Source organism: Salmo salar, chromosome ssa04 (assembly GCF_905237065.1).
Source record: "Salmo salar chromosome ssa04, Ssal_v3.1, whole genome shotgun sequence".
Lineage (NCBI taxonomy): Eukaryota > Metazoa > Chordata > Actinopteri > Salmoniformes > Salmonidae > Salmo > Salmo salar.
In genome coordinates this window covers 54,381,295-54,395,422 of record NC_059445.1, presented here as the reverse complement: position 1 = coordinate 54,395,422, position 14,128 = coordinate 54,381,295, and positions in this window count along the sequence as shown.

Below are 14,128 nucleotides of genomic sequence, written 5' to 3'. Positions count from 1 at the left end.
GTAATAAAGCCCTTTTGTGGGGAAAAACTAATTCTGATTGGCTCGGTCTCACTCCCCAGTGGGTGGGCCAGGCTCCCAAGTAGGTGGGCCTATGCCCTCCCAAGCCCACCCATGGCTACGCCCTTGCCCAGTCATGTGAAATCCATAGACTAGACTGATTTCCTTATATGAACTGTAACTCATTTTCTACATTTACAGCATCATATGGTTCAATAATAGTGCTTACATCCAAACTTTGAAATAACACATATGGAATCATGTAGTAACCAAAAAAGTGTTAAACAAATCAAAATATATTTTAGATTTTAGATTCTTCAACATAACCACCCTTTGCCTTGATGACTGCTTTGCACACTGTCTACTGTATATATACTTATACTACCTGTTGATGTCACCAGACAGGCCAAAACTCCATCCCACCAAAACAGGTAGAAATTTCAGGCAGTCTTTTCAAACACCTTTTACACTAAAATGGCATTATCATCATTTTCACAATTTCACAGTATTATTCCAACCTCATCATGTGGAAATATGTATAAAACACAGGAAATGATGTTGTTGACCCCAATGGGCCGTTAATCATGCATCCTATTTGTAGTGTGACTGCACTATGCCATGTTTCTGGTTCTGGCAGAGTGGGCAAAATGGGTTTTATTGCAGTCAACTGTGAATGGGCATGGGTTGTACTGTGTGTGGGGAAGGAGGGGGCTTCAGCAGAGCATACTGTCACTGGAGCACTATAGCAGTGTCTCAGGATTGATTGTTTTACACAGAGGCTCTCCATTCCTGTGTAAGCCAGGATCAACACACAGGCCTTTTATTTCCCATCTCACCTTTTAACCAACACACAGTGGAAATTAAACCTTTTGGCTGTTCTAATTGGACACAAATTAAATAACTCTTCGTTTTTAACCAGATAGTCAGCAAAGCTTAGATTTAGTACCTGCAAAGCAGAATGGTGAGAGAGCATTACTTTTGTTTTACCAATTAGCTACTCGTAGTTAGTTAACATCATGCTATTTAATGTTGATGCAACTTGCCAACTGTGCACACACTGGTTGAATCAATGTTGTTTCCACACAATCTCAATGAAATTACCTTGAACCAACGTGGAATAGACATTGAATTGACGTCTGTGACCAGTGGGTTGCCTTGGTACAATTATTCTCTGTATATGTATAACAAACTCACAATGCCTTGTTCTACCCAAGAAAAAGAGCCTAAAGTGATCTGAATACAGTGCTTAATCGTTTGGGAGGGGAAAATGCTTAAATGTTTGATAGGAATGGCTCTTCCAGCTCACAATGTTGTCCCATTGTCTCCCCTATCTCAAGAGTATCAGATATATCAAGAGGCTGGAGGCTGGCCAGGAGAAGATAAGACCACTTACCTTTCACCTCCTGGGATCCAGGCCTGAATGGGTCCTGAGTCACAGCTACCGAACTACCCCATGAAAAGATTTACCTGTCTGGCATCCATTCAACACTTGCCTTTTATCCCTCTATCCCTCTAGTCCCGTGTTTCTAAGCACCACCACCAGACTGGAAGATTTCATCATGGTGTTGCAGAAACGTGTTTTAACGCTCACATACTCCCATCTACTGGCTTACAAGATTGTTGTTAGTTCAATCAACTCACTAATGTGAATGCCGTTGCATTATTGTGAGAAAGATCTAAAAGTTGATATACAATGCAATTGAATGAAGTGTCCTCTTGTTGATGTTACAGGTTAGAAACATATGTCCTAGCTTTTTCACAGAACATTTCTCACACACACGAACATACTGTAGCTCTTCCTGGCTTGTTACAATTAAGGCAACAACTTCAATTCATAAATTATTACTCTATTGTGCTATCTTTCACCAGTAGATAGTATTGAACACACAACTATGATTCACAGCATAGAGATCAATAACCAACATTAAAAAAAATCTGCCCGAGAAGAACAAAAACTTTAAAAACAATAGATTTCATACCCACAATTATTTATTTTTTTGGAATTGTTCATCAAATGTCAACCAACAAACACTAAACACTACATGCTATTGTCAGTTTGTACTGATATAAAGCATTTGTGTCTAAGACATCCTACATAACGCAGCACCATAACCAATGAAAGACATTTCCCTATAACGGGGTAGGCAACTAGATTCAGCCACGGGCTGATTTTTATTGGAGCTGATGGTCAGGGGTGAAACATAATTATAATAATTTGCACACTGCAAATTGACCACAACTAACTAAGTCTAGAAAGAGATTGTATTTGAAAATAACTATAATTTCATACCTTGAATTACATTGAAACACAATCAAATATGTTTCTTGGAAACAGATTTCCTAATTAAACATTTTTTTGGCTGAATTCCTGGTCATTTTACAAAAAAAATAAAACATGTTTTTTTTTATAAAAAGTTTGGGGACCCAAAAAAATCACTCAGACGGTTTTGGCCCGTAGGCCGCCTGTTACCGACCTCTGCCCTATAAACACCAACAAAGGGAAAACGCATCATCAAAGAGGATTTATTGAGTGCAGTTTAACAATGTGAAAATTGTATTTTGAAGTATGCATTTTCAGGTGCTCTTCTTGTGAAAACAGTCCAGAGTGTACCTCACAGCAGGGTCCACCACAGAAACAACATTTACATTTACATTTAAGTCATTTAGCAGACGCTCTTATCCAGAGCGACTTACAAATTGGTGCATTCACCTTATAATATCCAGTGGAACAACCACTTTACAATAGTGCATCTAAATCTTTTAAGGGGGGGTTAGAAGGATTACTTTATCCTATCCCAGGTATTCCTTGAAGAGGTGGGGTTTCAGGTGTCTCCGGAAGGTGGTGATTGACTCCGCTGTCCTGGCGTCGTGAGGGAGCTTGTTCCACCATTGGGGTGCCAGAGCAGCGAACAGTTTTGACTGGGCTGAGCGGGAACTGTGCTTCCTCAGAGGTAGGGAGGCGAGCAGGCCAGAGGTGGATGAACGGAGTGCCCTTGTTTGGGTGTAGGGCCTGATCAGAGCCTGAAGGTACGGAGGTGCCGTTCCCCTCACAGCTCCGTAGGCAAGCACCATGGTCTTGTAGCGGATGCGAGCTTCGACTGGAAGCCAGTGGAGAGAGCGGAGGAACGGGGTGACGTGAGAGAACTTGGGAAGGTTGAACACCAGATGGGCAGCGGTGTTCTGGGTGAGTTGTAGGGGTTTAATGGCACAGGCAGGGAGCCCAGCCAACAGCGAGTTGCAATAATCCAGACGGGAGATGACAAGTGCCTGGATTAGGACCTGCGCCGCTTCCTGTGTGAGGCAGGGTCGTACTCTGCGAATGTTGTAGAGCATGAACCTACAACGATAATCATCCAATGCTCTACACCCAGGAGAAGATTGGAGCACATCTTTTGTGTACGATTTGTTCTTAATCATTCTATACCTCTGCTTTGAGAAGCCTAAGTCCTTTCAAGTGACAGATGGGTGGCACTTTTTAAAACATTTCATGTGGTCTTCAAGGAGGAGTGCTCAGGCCTGCATCTACACAGTGTATAGGACTGTTTATCCATTCATGGAAAATGTAGGCCTCCTTCTCTGGATCCAGAATCCAACACCATTGGTTACTCATTTCAAAGGTGAAATTATGTATTTACAGATTCATTTAAAATTAAAAAGTGGAGGGTGCTCAACCAAGGTGCAACCAAAACATTTGATAATGATTAAAAAAGAAAAAACGTAATGCTCACTGACCATTGAAAACTTGTTTTATTCAAGTTAAAAGATGAATGTTTAGGCCATCAATGGCCTTCATCAAAACAATGACACAAAAGCCCCCTTTATACCTCCTGTCTGTTGGCCTGATCTTGTACACATTCTGATTGTAGCCACATTTGGCGACAGGTGTAAACAATCAAAAGATGCATTGCGATCTGATTGTGATTAGATATTTCTGACCACCTCCGCAGGTAGTCGAAGAAGCATCTTGTACGGATAGCCTTGAAGTGTACATGCACCCTGACAACGAATGCTATAAAGTTGGCCAACGTTACGATGTTCCCGCCCTCTCAAATAAATCACACTGGCCAGTTGATGTATTAATTCTGGACAAGGATACCTCTGCAATTCCTCCAGAATTAGAAACCAAGTGCCTACTGGCACTGCGATAGGATTCCACAGTCGAATTATGCAATAAGACCCGAGGAGATGTGGTATATTAGCCATATATCACAAACCCCAGAGGAGCGTTATTGCTATTATAAACTGGCTCCCAAAGTAATTAGAGCAGTAAAACGAAATGTTTTGTCATACTCATGGTATACGGTCTGATATATCATGGCTTTCAGCCAATCATAATTCAGGGCCAAAACCACCCAGTTTATAATCGAAATTAGATCACACATATAGAAAATAAGACATTCATGAAAAGGTACTGTATCATCCAGAATGAGAGAAAAAGGGTCCCCGTTTCAATTCCCACTCCCAACGCCAGCGCAAAATCAAACATTTTGAAAAGATCATACCAAAAGGCCAAGGACTGTCATAGCAGTAGTGGGAATGGGAGAACCCAATGCCCTTTTTATTCATAGCTGGACATGGTATTGGGTGACCATCCCATCACCCGCCCACCGTTCATTCTGGACAGTACTGTGGCAATATTGAGGGAAAGCTGCTGGGCGCATAGCTCATAGCTTTCTGTAAGCATGAGCGAGGCTACTGTCCAATTTGATGTAAAATATTAAGGATTATATTATGCTACTTTTAGATTTACACTTTATTCCTTTATAAAGGCATAGTATTTGCATTATTTGCAAGCTCCTTTACACTTTTTATCCATTGCTGCTTTTATCCATTTTCATAATTTCACCACACATCTGGCTATAGACTTACATATGAGAGGTTCTTCAAAATACAAACTGTTGGAATGCCAATTCTTTTAAGACCTACCTAAACATAACCAATGCACCTAGGCCTACAAAGCCGTTTTACTGTTTTTAAAATATAAGGATATATTAAATATTTATTTGTACAGCTGTGGACAGGTCGAGGATATTGAGACAGTAGCATATTATGCCCAGTCTTAACTCGTTGGATAACAAATATAGGATGTAATGATGAGAGTGTAAAACTATTGCTTATAAAAGTGTGCTGTTTTCTGCCAATTTATAAAGCTTGTGTCATAAGGAAAGTCCAAGGCAGGTTGGATTCATTTGCATACAGGGAGGGACCAGGGAATCTGGTCACAATATGGACACTGTGGCAGAAAAGAGACATGTTATTACCATGAGTAGATCCAACAAATCTCAATCAGATAGTGATCAGATCATCTTGATCAGATGACGACAATCACATGTTAATGCAAGGTATAACCAGGGCTAAAGGGAATGGACAAGTACATATGATGATACATATGATATAGTTCCATACTACAATCTGGCCACACAATATTTACAGATTTCTCGATTTGCTTTGCTGGGACTGTCAGGGTTTATAAACCACTTATAAAGCACATGCAGTGCATTCGGAAAGTATTCAGACCCCTTGACTGTTTCCAAAAATATTTTACATCACAGCTTAATTCTAAAATGAAATAGTTTTTTCCCATCAATCTACACACAATACCCCATAATGACAAATATTTTTTTTTCTTCATCATATCACATTTACATAAGTATTCAGACCCTTTATTCAGTACTTTGTTGAAGCACCTTTGGCAGTGATTATAGCCTCTTGGGTATGATGCTACAAGCTTGGCACACGTGTATTTGGGGAGATCCTCTCAATCTCTGTCAGGTTGGATGGGGAGCATCGCTGCAGAGCTATTTTCAGGTCTCTCCAGAGATGTTGATCGGATTCAAGCCCGGGCTCTGACTGGGCCACTCAAGGACATTCGGAGACTTGTCCCAAAGCCACTCCTGCGTTGTCTTGGCTGTGTGCTTAAGGTCATTGTCCTGTTGGAAGGTGAACCTTCGCCCCAGTCTGAGGTCCTGAGCATTCTGGAGCAGGTTTTCATCAAGGATCTCTCTGTACTTTACTCCATACATCATTCACTTGATCCTGACTAGTCTCCTAGTCCCTGCAGCTGAAAAACATCCCCACAGCATGATGCTGCCACAAACATGCTTCACCGTAGGGATGTTGCCAGGTTTCCTCCAGACTTGACGCTTGGCATTCAGGCCAAAGAGTTTAATCTTGGTTTCCTCAGATCAGAGAATCTTGTTTCTCATGGTCTGTTAGTCCTTTAGGTGCCTTTTGGCAAACTCTAAGCGGGCTGTCGTGGTTTCCGTCTGGCCACTCTACCATAAAGGCCTGATTGGTGGAGTGCTGTAGAGATGGTTGTACTTCTGGAAGGTTCTCCCATCTCCACAGAGGAACTCTGGAGCTCTGTCAGAGTGCCCATCGGGTTCTTGGTCACCTCCCTGACCAAGGCCCTTCTCCCCTGATTGCTCAGTTTGGCCGGGCGGCCAGCTCTAGGAAGAGTCTCGGTGGTTCCAAACTTCTTCCATTTAAGAGTGATGGAGGCTACTGGGTCCTTCAATGCTGCAGACATTTTTTGGTACCCTTCCCCAGATCTGTGCCCCGACAAAATCCTGTCTTGGAGCTCTACAATTCCTTCAACTTCATGGCTTGGTTTTTGCTCTGACATGTACTGTCAACTGTGGGACCTTATATAGACAGGTGTGTGCCTTTCCAAATCATGTCCAATTAATTGAATTTACCTCAGGTGTACTATAAAACAAATAAATCAATAAAACAAAATAATAATGAGAATTCAAATACTAAACAAAACAAAGGTTAGGAAAAGGTTAGGAAAATCAAAGGCCTTTTTTTCACCGCATGCACACTCAAAGAAAGGGGACAGAGAGACATTTCATCTAACATGAAAAGAGATGGCAGTGTTGGCTTCTGCACCATCATATAAGAGCATAATATTATTATGTCTGACAAGGTGTTACTGAAAGAGGAGGAAAAGGGAGAGCAGGTGAAAAGGGCAGTGGCAGGATGGAGATAAATCACCTTGGTGAGGTGATGATTTATGCAGGGTTTTGCATGGTGCTTCCCTTCACAGATCAGATTCACTCTGCTAACAACTCTCAGGAACACTGACCCAGAGAAAGATGGAGGAGCCAACAGTGGCAAGTGCTGCCACCACAGGACCATAGGCCTCTGGGCAGCACAATAGATTAATTGTGCAGCAGAAATATACATCTGTTTCTTATTCTCCTTCTTAGAATAGGTGGAGTGGTATCAGAGTACTGGAGCACTCTTTATAAATGGGTGACGCTTAATTCTGAGTGGAGCAGCAGTAGAAAAAGGGGTTACCAAAGCAGTAACCTAATCACAAGGTAATCCTCCTTGCCCTCTGCTGGTAAAGGGGCACATTTTTACTGGGCCAACCTCCGTACAAGAGCAATCAGTGACCCATTGCTGATGCCTGCCCTGGCTTTAGGAAAGATTTGGGTTTGGGAAATATTAGCACTGCACACAGATTTGGAAGCAACAGGTTCATCAATGGTATTCCTATGCATGTCACAGAGATATAATTTCAACAGTATGTCTGTCAAGTGCATAAAAACGTGTTTCCCGGGTCTGATCGGCAGACTTTGCATTGCAATAACTCAAACCAAATGGTCTATTTGTCGGTGGTTCTGAATTCTGGTCGGGCTGCCATTTCTTCCCTGCAAAAGGAACCTTGAAATAAAATCTAGTTAAGCCCGTCTGCATTCCTCTCCAGAGTGAGGTTAAATACTAGCAGTGTATGGACATGATTAGTGCCACAGGTCTTACATCAGTGCAGAACCTTGACTTCCAACAGGAAACCAGCGCAGAAGTTCAATTATGGCAATTCCTTGTTTTGATTGGAGAAGACATTTCTCGCTTGGAATAGCAAGGGGCCTCAAAAACAACCAACCAAAAAAGATTCAACATTAGAGATCAAGAGAGGAGTACAACAGACCTGAAATGAGGTCCACCTTTATTTCTGCATGACAGGGGTTGAGAGGTATACCAAGAGGTTATGGGACTGAGTAGAGCTAACTTCCAGCCTGGTCTCATTGACTAGATGTAACATAGTAAATGGAAATCCGGATCATATTTGGTATGGTTACATGAGACAGATGGTTACTTAAAGCAAAAACAAAAGTAACATGGTTGATTAGGGTGATTGCATAACATCCATGTCTAGCAACCCAAAGGTTGCGAGTTTGAATCTCATCATCGACAACTTCAGCATTTTAGATAATTAGCAACTTTTCAACTACTTACTACTTTTTAGCATGTTAGCTAACCCTTCCCTTAACCCTAACCTTAACCATTTTAGCTAACCCTTCCCCTAAACTTAACCCTTTTACCTAACTCCTAAACTTAACAATGACCTTAATCCTAACCCCTAGCCTAGCTAACAATAGGTAGGCTAACGCATACAAAGCAGAAAGAGGACCATTTCAAAATAATCTGTGGGACAACAAAAAAAATTGTCTGTCTGACAGCCGCAGATGTAAAATGCAGACCATGCAGCAATGATCTCTGTCGGAACCTCCGCAGGCCTTTAGAGGGAATGCAGCCCTCTAGTGCAGTCAGTACACAACACTATGCTCATCATGTCTCAGCTAGAACAGATGGTGACAGGGGTCCCAGCAGGGTCAGACAGCCAGGGAAGACCAGTCTATGGAGCTCAGGTGAGTTTTGCAGTAGACCTACATTAACAATATCAGTGAATGATACAAAGTTACATCTTGAATTGATGGGTAGACCTACAGTAGCTATGGGACAGCAGCTTAAGCTTCAAGCTACAGTCTGGGATCTGGGAATAATGTTCATTTCAATTATTGAACCATTGACTATATTATTGGATAATATAATGTATAAATGTACACCAAGGTAATTATTTGTCATGCCTCATTTTAGGAGGTTCAGTTGGTGACATGGATCTCAGCAGGGTCAGGCAGCCAGGGAAGACCAGTCTGTGCGGAGGTGAGGTGAATTTTTGCAAATACAACACTTTATTCTCTCTGTGTAGCAAACACTGGACAAGCCAGATGCAACTTCAAGGCAGTCTGACTAACCTCCAAAGTTGATTTCCAAACTGTATCAAGCGTTGATAGATGCTTTTCCCAATGACAAAATATGTAAAACAAAAATGTGAGGAAGACCTGGTAGAAGCTATTGATGATGATGAATGGATACAGATATGTTTGACTGCCCAGTCATGTTCATATCATCTCAGACATAAATTACTGCAATACTATATGCCAGTGAAACTGAATAACATGCACTCAGAAATGTCATTCCTCTGCTGGAGGTGTAAAACACAAAAGGGGACATATTTGCATGTGTTATGGGCTTGTGAAGGCTGGCTTAATTCTGGCAAAGACTATGTTATTTTATCTCAGCATGTCTACAGATTCTCCCTTATCCCTGTTTTTGTTTTCTTGGAAATGTTGATACTGGAGACTGTGTAACCAAGCATTTATAGCGGCTAACAAATGCATTGCCATGTATTGAAGGTTGGTTATCCTCCCACAATGTCAAGTTATGTATCACTAGATTTGATTTATTACAAGATTAAGGGTATACTGGGCAACTTTCATAAGGTCTGGGTGCCTTAAATGGAATTCAGTACGACTAAAATGAGTCTGTATTGAAAACATGCCCACGTCAGAGGAGGTACCTTTTAACATTCTCTGTTTCACGGAAACATGGCTCTCTCGGGATATGTTGTCGGAATCGGTTCAGACACCGGGCTTCATGCATCGCGCCGACAGAGATAAACACCTCTCTGGGAAAAGGAAGGGCGGGGGTGTATGCTTTATGATTAACGACTCACGGTGTAATCATAACAACATACAGGAACTCAAGTCCTTCTGCTCACCCAATCTAGAATTCCTTACAATCAAGTGCCGGCCATTTTACCTACCAAGTGAATTCTCGTCAGTTATAGTCACAGCTGTGTACATTCCCCCTCAAGCAGACACCAAGATGGCCATCAAGGAACCTCATTGGACTATATGCAAACTGGAAACCATACATCCTGAGGCTGCATTTATTGTGAGTGTGTTTATAAAGAAGTGCATTGGAGATGTTGTACCCACTGTGACTATTAAAACCTACACTAACCAGAAATCGTGGATGGATTGCGGCATTCGCGCAAAACTGAAAGCGCGATCCACCGCATTTAACCATGGAAAGAGATCTGGGAATATGTCTGAATATAAACAGTATAGCTATTCCCTCCACGAGGCAATCAAACAAGCGAAATTCACGAGACGTATGTGGCAGGGTCTACAGGAAATTATGGACTACAAAAAGAAATCCAGCCACATCATGGACACTGACGTCACGCTTCCAGACTAACTAAACACCTTCTTTGCCCGCTTTGAGGATAATACGGTGCCACCGTCGCGGCTCGCTAACAAGGACTGCACCCCCGCCCTGTAGCACTCACTTCTGTCATCATGAAGTGCTTTGAGAGAGTAGTCAAGGATCATATCCCCTCCACCTTACCGGCCACCCTAGACCCACTTCAGTTTGCATACCGCCCCAACAGGTCCACAGATGACGCAATCACCATCACACTGCACACTGCCCTATCCCATCTGGACAAACGGAGACGGAAAATATTTACACAAGAAGCAACCTAATATTACACAGTCAAACTCTCAGTCATTTAGTAAGTTCACCATTCTGCCATTCTCACTGTTATACATCGCACAGTGTTCAACACAATGGCTGTAAGAATGCTGTTCATTGACTACAGCTCAGCATTCAACACCATAGTACCCTCCAAGCTCATCATCAAGCTCGAGGCCCTGGGTCTCAACCCCACCCTGTGCAATTGGGTCCTGGACTTTCTGACGGGCCACCCCCAGGTGGTGAAGGTAGGAAACAACATCTCCCCTTCGCTGACCCTCAACACAGGGGCCCCACAAGGGTCTGCAAACTAGATGATTGAGTTGAAGGCGTGCATGGCCATGCAGTCGTAGGAGAACAAGGAGTACAGGAGAGGGCTGATTCACACAGTTAACACAGGTGCAGTTAAATCTAATGAACTTATCCTCTGCAGCAGAGGTAACTCTGGGTCTTCCTTTCCTGTGGCGGTCCTCATGAGAGCCAGTTTCATCATAGCGCTTGATGAAAGACATTGACTGACCTTCATGTCTTAAAGTAATGATGGACTGTCATTTCTCTTTGCTTATTTGAGCTGTTCTTGCCATAATATGGACTATGTCTTTTACCAAATAGGGCTATCTTCTGTACACCAACCTTGTAACAACACAACTGATTGGCTCAAACACATTAAGAAGGAAACAAATTCCACAAATGAACTTTTAACAAGGCGCACCTGTTAATTGAAATGCATTCCAGGTGACTACCTCATGAAACTGGTTGAGAGAATGCCAAGAGTGTGCAAAGCAGTCATCAAGGCAAAGGGTGGTTTGTTTCACACTTTCTTGGTTACTACATGATTCCATATGTGTTATTTCATAGTTTTGATGTCTTCACTATTATTCTACAATGTAGAAAATAGTAAAAATAAAGAAAAACCCTGGAATGAGTAAGTGTGCCCAAACTTTTGCCTGGTACAGTAAATCTAGCATATTGGCTGATATAGCCCAGTAATAAAATATAGGGATCATGTGAGACTGTGGTAATTGAACAGATTTGTTAATTAAGTTATTTTGGTGCATTTTATATTGCCTATTGGACGCACAATTGCTGGGACCACGGCTGGAAAGTGACCTACGTCACATACGCCTAAAAGCGGTTGTGTTTGGGACCAGTTCTTGCAGTAGCGGTAGCGGGTTGGAGTCAGACAAAGGTGGGAGCAGGATGAAGAAATAGGTCCTGCGCAGACCTCTGCTGTGCACCATGACAGTCAGGATTTTAATGTTAGAGCTGTTTATTACTGTGTCAGTGTGAAAAGTAGGGAATTTGCTAGGGAAACTGACAGATCAATAACGTTACATTGCCACACTGACTAAAACTCACATTGCACTGATAAAATGTCAGAATATCAATATTCAATCCAATGGCCCATGGTTTCATTGTTTGATTCAGGTCTAGTCTGATTGAGGCACAAAAAGAATAGCTAACGTTAGAGCTGCCCAAAAGTTAGCTCTCTCTCTCTAATGGTACATCAACTGGCAAAAGCTAGCCAAGTTCATTTACTTTTGAAACTGACAAAACATAGGCTAGAAAACATTTCCATACAAACAACAGCTATTAGATAGTAATAATAGACACCTCATATCTCTATCTGACAGATAACTAGAGGCTAGAGCTGACCTGGCTGTGGTATCTAGCGTGGCTTATTCAGTCGACAGGGGATGAAACATTAGCTAACGTTACATGTCAGTTACAATACTAGCTCAACACCGCGAATAAACACTAGTTTATTTTTTTCTGTTAAACAGCAGTTACAGTGAGGGAAAAAAGTATTTGATCCCCTGCTGATTTTGTACGTTTGCCCACTGACAAAGAAATGATCAGTCTAGAATTTTAATGGCAGGTTTATTTGAACAGTGAGAGACAGAATAACAAAAATATCCAGAAAAACACATGTCAAAAATTTTATAAATTGATTTGCATTTTAATGAAGGAAATAAGTATTTGACCCCCTCTCAATCAGAAAGATTTCTGGCTCCCAGGTGTCTTTTATACAGGTAACGAGCTGAGATTAGGAGCACACTCTTAAAGGGAGTGCTCCTAATCTCAGTTTGTTACCTGTATAAAAGACACCTGGCCACACAAGCAAGCAATCAATCAGATGCCAAACTCTCCACCATGGCAAAGACCAAAGAGCTCTCCAAGGATGTCAGGGACAAGATTGTAGACCTACACAAGGCTGGAATGGGCTACAAGACCGTCGCCAAGCAGCTTGGTGAGAAGGTGACAACAGTTGGTGCGATTATTCGCAAATGGAAGAAACACAAAATAACTGTCAATCTCCCTCGGCCAGGGTCTCCATGCAAAAGATCTCACCTCGTGGAGTTGCAATGATCATGAGAACGGTGAGGAATCAGCCCAGAACTACACAGGAGGATCTTGTCAATGATCTCAAGGCAGCTGGGACCATAGTCACCAAGAAAACAATTGGTAACACACTACGCCGTGAAGGACTGAAAACCTGCAGCGCCCGCAAAGTCCCCCTGCTCAAGAAAGCACATATACATGCCCGTCTGAAGTTTGAATCATTCAGATGTTCATTGGCAGAGGGCAACTGGGTGAAAGTGTTGTGGTCAGATGAGACCAAAATGGAGCTCTTTGGCATCAACTCAACTCGCCGTGTTTGGAGGAGGAGGAATGCTGCCTATGTCCCCAAGGACACCATGCCCACCGTCAAACATGGAGGTGGAAACATTATGCTTTGGGGGTGTTTTTCTACTAAGGGGACAGGACAACTTCACTGCATCAAAGGGATGATGGACGGGGCCATGTACCGTAAAATCTTAGGTGAGAACCTCCTTCCCTCAGCCAGGGCATTGAAAATGGGTCGTGGATGGGTATTCCAGCATGACAATGACCCAAAACACACGGCCAAGGCAACAAAGGAGTGGCTCAAGAAGAAGCACATTAAGGTCCTGGAGTGGCCTAGCCAGTCTCCAGACCTTAATCCCATAGAAAATCTGTGGAGGGAGCTGAAGGTTTGAGTTGCCAAACGTCAGCCTCGAAACCTTAATGACTTGGAGAAGATCTGCAAAGAGGAGTGGGACAAAATCCCTCCTGAGATGTGTGCAAACCTGGTGGCCAACTACAAGAAACATCTGACCTCTGTGATTGCCAACAAGGGTTTTGCCACCAAGTACAAAGTCAGGTTTTGCAGAGGGGTCAAATACTTATTTCCCTCATTAAAATGCAAATCAATTTATAACATTTCTGACATGCGTTTTTCTGGATTTTTTTGTTGTTATTCTGTCTCTCACTGTTCAAATAAACCTACCATTAAAATTATAGACTGATACTTTCTTTGTCAGTGGGCAAACGTACAAAATCAGCAGGGGCTCAAATGCTTTTTTCCCTCACTGTAAGTGAATGTAAAATTCCAACTTCAACTGTAAAGTGAACAAGTTCCACAGACATGTGACTAACAGAAATTGAATAATGTGTCCCTGAACAATAGGGGGGTCAAAATCAAAAGTAACAGTCAGTATCT